This window comes from Sphaeramia orbicularis, chromosome 1 (genome assembly GCF_902148855.1).
Source record: "Sphaeramia orbicularis chromosome 1, fSphaOr1.1, whole genome shotgun sequence".
NCBI lineage: Eukaryota > Metazoa > Chordata > Actinopteri > Kurtiformes > Apogonidae > Sphaeramia > Sphaeramia orbicularis.
The window spans coordinates 17,295,551-17,302,421 of record NC_043957.1 but is presented as its reverse complement, the minus strand read 5'-3'; positions in this window follow the sequence as shown (position 1 = coordinate 17,302,421).

The window sequence follows — 6,871 nt, the reverse complement described above, 5'->3', positions numbered from 1 at the left end:
ATTATTTGTGCATGTTTATGAACTTGCATGAAGTTCATATTGGGAGCTGGTTGCTTTTTGATGTTATCTGATGGGATTTCTAATAGTTGCTAGTGTTGCCTCTGTGGAGGAGCAGAAGAGAAATGCTGAAAAAACTTAGAAAGAGCTTCAGGATTTTTTCAAGTTGTCATAGCAGTCAGGGTTTTGGGGCTGTCGTTTTGGATGTAGGTCACCAAGACATTGTTAAGCGGGGTACACACATAAGGATTTTCTAAATCTGAAGAGATTTTTTTATCTGATACAGACCCCACACAAGACGATAAAAAATCAGGCACTGAACAGTTTTGATCGTACTGTGTGTGGTGTGCTCCGATAATCTCAACACACCACACACATAATGATTCTGTTCCACCCCCAATCTAGAGTCTAGTCCTCCAAGCCAGAAATCTTGTGTGATCAAACGTGATCTAACAAAAACAAAGAAACACAGCAACAACCGGAAAACACAACATGCAACATGTTGTTTCAGTTGTGGTGCGACTTGGCAGAGACGTTGAATAGACATTCTCGGGTTTCCCACAACTCCATGGGCTGGTCCCCCATTTCTGAGGTCCTCTGAACTTTATGTTTCAGTTCGGTCATGCTTGTTTTTATTTACACCTGCTTCCTTGTTCCCCGTTCAACTCGCTTCTTGATTGGCTACATTCCATTCCACGTCACAATTCACAGAGTCATGACTCGGGAGTCATCTGCTTTCCCCACACACACGAAGGTTTTTGGCCGTAAATATTGAACAAGTTTAATATTTACAATTGTCAGCCCTGACCCACTTCAGAGCTGTTTATCAGGACAAATTCACCCTTCACACACCTCAGACCACAGGATAATTGTATAGGATAATTTTATAAAACATAAAATAATCTGGTGTTTGGTGTCCTTGGTCAGGAAGGGGGAAAATCAGGACAAAAACAGCCTGATTATCTTTATGTGTGTACCACGCTTTAGCCACAAAACAGACCCCAACATTAACTTCATGTAAGTACAGAAGCAGATGCTAATCTTAAAATCAGCAGGTTATTGAAAACAATGATGAGAAATACAAATGTTTTCTGTATGTTATCAGGTAAATGATTTGCATGTTTTCCCACAGTGACTGTGATTTGGTTGATGTTAATTTTCTGTGATTCACCGACACAGTGTAAGCACAAAATGGACGTCACAGGAATACTGACAGTTATAATAAGAGAATAAATTGAGTAATCTAAAATCAAACTAATGTAGGATATGAATCCTACTTCACACTGTGAAAACACTGTGCAGTGATGTGTTCTGTTGCTCAAATACTGAACACATCAGCTGTGCTTCTGTTCGATTATTACCTCATTGGCCCCATGTACCACTAGACACTAACATGCAAAGTGCCTGCCTGGGCTCCTACGCCCACAAAAGTACTTCAATGTTTTATGTTTTTTCTTGTGTCTCTTTCTTCTTCTCTGTCATCTTTTCTCTCTTTCTCTATTGCTTTTGATTGTTTAAGGCTGTGACAGTGCTGCGCTTGTCCTTATTTGCATTTTCATGGATCTTCAATGCTATTGTGAAGTCTGTGGATAAAAACATATATATATAAATATATATATTAAAATGCCTATGACAATGTCTCAGTCCTGTCTGGAGTCTAATTCTGGGTCTAAAATGGGACAAAGTAGGCCAAAATGAGCCTGGTTGTAAATGGGTGGGGTAAGGAAGGTGGGCTGCCAGGGGACCACCTCAGGTCTTTGCGAGTACATTGGCCGAGGGCATTGACAGGAGAGTTAACCTAGCATACATGTTTTTGATAGTGGGGGGAGCCTGCAGGCCCCAGTCCAGCTGAGAATGGACAGCATATAGTACATCTACTACATCAGATAGATTAGTTCCTCTTTTTTTTTAACAGTATCCCAACTTTGGGATACTCTGGGCTGAGTCAGTTGGTGATCAACACTGATAGACAAGGCATTTTTTGTTCCTGTCTGAATTGTGGCACCATTTACATTTATTATGTTTGTCATTTTAAAGGATAATTCAACCAATAAATAAAGTCACTGTTTATTGTGATGATAGTAAAGACACATCTAGTTTAGTGTGAAACAGCTCAGTGGTTCTCAGCGACACACGTCACCATGGAAAAAAGTATTAAAAGAAGTGAAAATTACTACAGTCTGGTCATGTGGAAACTGATGAGACATCTTGAGCAGCTAGTGGGTAGAGAGATTTAATTCTGTCCCTAACCATGTTTATGTATCACAGTCTGATACTTCAATAACTGTACAACTAACTGTACCAATCATATACAAGATGACATAATTCAGATGGGATCAAAGAAAGACTTATCGCTATTGTCACTACTGACTGTAATACATTTTTTCTGAAATAAGAACCCATTGAATACAGTCAGAATTTGCACATATCGTATGATCCATCCATCCATCCATCCAAGCTGTATTTACGTAGGAAAATGCCATCTAATCCTGTAAACCCTGAACCGTGAAATCACTAGTGGCTTTTCCATTGGACATCTGCAGAACTTTACCCATATTTACTAAATGATGAAAAAACAGAAGTGTGTAATGTTAGTTTTTGTAACGATTTGTTTATTTATTATCGTGAAATGACATGAGAAGTTATGCCATAAACATGGCGATGAACATAAATATCATGTTGATTTACAGATATTTTTATTATTATTATCATTATTATTATTATTATTATTATTATTACTCCTCTATCCCATACTAAATTAAAAAATGACTCATTTCCTCTTGTGTCCAATTCAATTTTGTATCATATTTGATACATCGGGTCTCAATGCTCAAATACTGTTATTTTTGAACAAACAAAAACATAATATAACACAATCATGTCTAACAAATTGGTAATTCCTTTTCAAAATTGGTGAAGTTCTGCCTCCTTCCTCATTAATGACAATCTTGTAGTGTCACTGGAAAGGCCTCTGGTGAACAAATTCCTCCCCCCGGTGGATTATCTGTGTATTGCATGTATCTAATTGTATACATCAGGTTTTTCAAGAAAAAAAAAAATCACACTAATCATGTAGAGGGCTTCAAAACTCATGTATCAAATTTGATACGCTTGGCATTGTAGGGTTAAGAATCTCTTTTCCAAGGAAGTCCTGGCCAAGATAGGCAGCAGTAAATACAAAACACAGTTATATACTTATACAGTTAACACACTAGCTCAAGTCAAATGAATAAATTTACTGGCAGATTATTAAAAACATTTACATGTTGTGGAGTCAGCCTCCAAAACGCGATGCCTGGTCTGTGATGCTCTTTCTCAAATCTGAATGTGTGCCAGTTTGTAGTTTACAAATGTGGCTACTTTATATTAAAATTTCAGAGCTTGATCTCACAAATCGAGTCCCAGATGCTGAAACAAATCATACTACAACCATCCGTCTCCCCTATGAGCATAAACATTCTATTAGAACTATGTGCAGTCTGGGTGCATCTGCAGTATGAATGTATGTGTTCATTTTAGTTTGACAGATCTCTTTATGCCTGTCAGCGCATCTAGATTACACATTAACTAAGCAACTGAGCTTCATTATTCACTCTACACACAGTATTTATGCTAATCTGAGGGGATTAGCTGAATCCTCGCTATTAGATGAGTTTGGCTTTGGCACGTGTGGTTGTTTATACGGAGGCAGTTTTCAGAAAAGAAATCATGAAGAGTCTGATCTCTGATGTAGACATAATAGATTACTCATACTTTTAACGAAGACACTGTTGATTCGTGACCACTCATCTGCCCACACACAACATTTCTTGGCGTTCGGTGAGGCTGAACTGTGATCTGATGATAGACCTCCCACTGCTATTATGAGTTGTCTCTCTATTGCTCAGTTTCCTTTCTATTCCTCTGGGTCCATGACTAAAAGAAAACGACTGAATCAATTCCACTGTTGTTAATATACAAGAGTTGGGAGGTGAGGAGACAATACTATTCTCAGAAAAACAACACAGTAACTTTCATTGCTATGAAAAGGTGAAAAATCACAAACACAGAACTCATTACTCATTAGAATAGTACATTTAGATCACTATTTTGCAGAATCTGTTCCTCATTGGACCTTATTCACAAATAAATCTGTGCTTCAAACGTGCATATCTGAGATGAATCACCTTCGTCTGAATCTCTGCACAAATACAGACCTGCCTCAGACCTTTATTATGCGACAATGACAAAGTGACAGGAGGAACAATGCGGTTTTCGTCCCAGTCGCGGAATGCTGGACCAGCTCTATACTCTCCATCGGGTGCTCGAGGGTTCATGGGAGTTCGCCCAACCGGTCCACATGTGTTTTGTGGATTTGAAGAAGGCATTCGACCGTGTCCCTTGTGGTATCCTGTGGGGGATGCTTCGGGAGTATGGGGTCCGGGGTCCTCTGCTGAGGGCAGTCCGGTCCTTGTATGACCAAAGCAGGAGTCTGGTTCGCATTGCTGGCAGTAAGTCAGACCTGTTCCAGGTGCATGTTGGACTCCGGCAGGGCTGCCCTTTGTCACCGGTTCTGTTCATAATTTTTATGGACAGAATTTCTAGGCACAGCCAGGGGCCGGAGGGGGTCCGGTTTGGGGACCACAGGATTTCATCTCTGCTTTTTGCAGATGACGTTGTCCTGTTGGCCTCATCGAACCTGGACCTTCAGCGTGCCCTGGGGCGGTTTGCAGCCGAGTGTGAAGTGAGTGGGATGAGGATCAGCACCTCCAAATCCGAGGCCGTGGTTCTCGACCGGAAAAAGGTGGTCTGCCCTCTCCAGGTTGGCGGAGAGTGTTTGCCCTGAGTGGAGGAGTTCAAGTGTCATGGGGTCTTGTTCACGAGTGAGGGAAGGATGGAGCGTGAGATTGACAGACAGATCGGTGCAGCGTCTGCAGTGATGCAGTTGCTGTATCGGTCGGTTGTGGTAAAGAAGGAGCTGAGCCGAAAGGCAAAGCTCTCGATTTACCGGTCAATCTACGTTCCTACCCTCACCTATGGTCATGAGCTTTGGGTCATGACCAAAAGGACAAGATCCCGGATACAAGCGATCGAAATGCGTTTCCTCCGTAGGGTGGCTGGGCGCACTCTTAGGGATAGGGTGAGGAGCTCAGTCACCAGGGAGGAGCTCGGAGTAGAGCCGCTGCTCCTCCACATCGAGAGGGGCCAGCTGAGGTGGCTCGGGCATCTGTTTCGGATGCCTCCTGGACGCCTCCCTGGGGAGGTGTTCCGGGCATGTCCCGCCAGGAGGAGGCCTCAGGGAAGACCTAGGACACGCTGGAGAGACTATGTCTCTCAGCTGGCCTGGGAATGCCTCGGGGTCCCCCCAGAAGAGCTGGAGGAGATGTCTGGGGAGAGGGAAGTCTGAGCATCCCTGCTTAGACTGTTGCCCCTGCAACCCGGCCCCGGATAATGGATGGACAAAGTGACACAATGACAACCTATCTAAAAGGCTTTAAATGACTTATATGTCGCATTGATATTCCAAATTCTCACCAGCAGGGGGTAGTCTCTTATTAGAACACACTTATGATGACCAAAACCACCAACGGCTCAACCCTGTAGACACAGTCGGCAATGATGTCACAACCGGGGGCGGGGAAACCAGAGGGGGAAAAGAATCCCTCCTCCGTCTGCTGTAATGTAAAAACACAAAGTTTCAACTTGTTTTGCTAATGCTAACAAGTTGTCATGACGCTATTGCCTTCTGACAAGGATCGATATATTAACCCTTTCATGCATGAATTATGAGAACCTTAGTTGAGTTTTTTTTTTTTTCCTGAGCGTTTTTATTCCTGTTTAGGCATAAATAAAACAATGTGATTGAAATTTTTTTATGAACGTATTTTTCATGGAGTTACAAAAATGTCCACTCAGCTGGACACCATGCATTTAATTTTTGGAGCAAAAAAACATGTATTTAAAACCCATCATCAGAAAGTGATATACTGTGTGAAAATTATGAAATAAAAACATTTTTCATGCAGGGTAATCTGATGTTTTCTCACATTTTTATGTACTCTAATACTAGTTATTACTAATTTCATGCAAATAATATGCAAAAAAATTTAAAAAAAAAAAAAAAAAAGAAAACTGTTAATTACAGTCTAATAACAATTAGCAATTGATTTAACACATGTTACTGCAAATCAGGTTTATCAAGAACAGCAAAGTTACAGTAATGGTATAACTTACAGTGTATGGGATGATGCATAAGCGTCCACTGTGTTGGTTGATATGAAACTAAAACAGCAAAACCCATGAATATACAAGAGAACAGCTGGAGAAGAACTGTCCACTGTAGTGACTAGAATGCATGAAAGGGTTAAAAAATTTAATCCACTTGGGTTTGGGTTGTTGTACATACGTTTTAAAATACTGGGCCAATGATCCGACTCAGTGGTCTGAAGTGTCATTTCTAGAAATCGTCTGCTACTTAATGGAGTCACCTGATAAGGGACTATATCACTTTTGCTATAGAAATGGTGAGTTAAACTTAACATAATTTCAATACCTGAAATTAAATAGTCAAATTAACATTAATTACAGTTGTTTCTGGTCCAATATGACGTGAGTTTTTTTTTTTTTTTCGCTTTGCACAGAAACAGACTATAAAACAATGTCCTTCAGAAGGCTATATTTTATTTTATGCTTGGAGTACATTAGAGCCAGCACATTTTGTATTTATTTATTTATTTATTTTTACATATACCATACTCAGCAAAGAACTTTAATCAGGACTTCTACTTTTACCAGACTTTTGTACACAAGTATCTGTGCTTCGGTACTGAATGTGTACTTTTATACATGTTGCGAAGAAATCTACATAAATTACAAATGTACTACAAAGCTCACT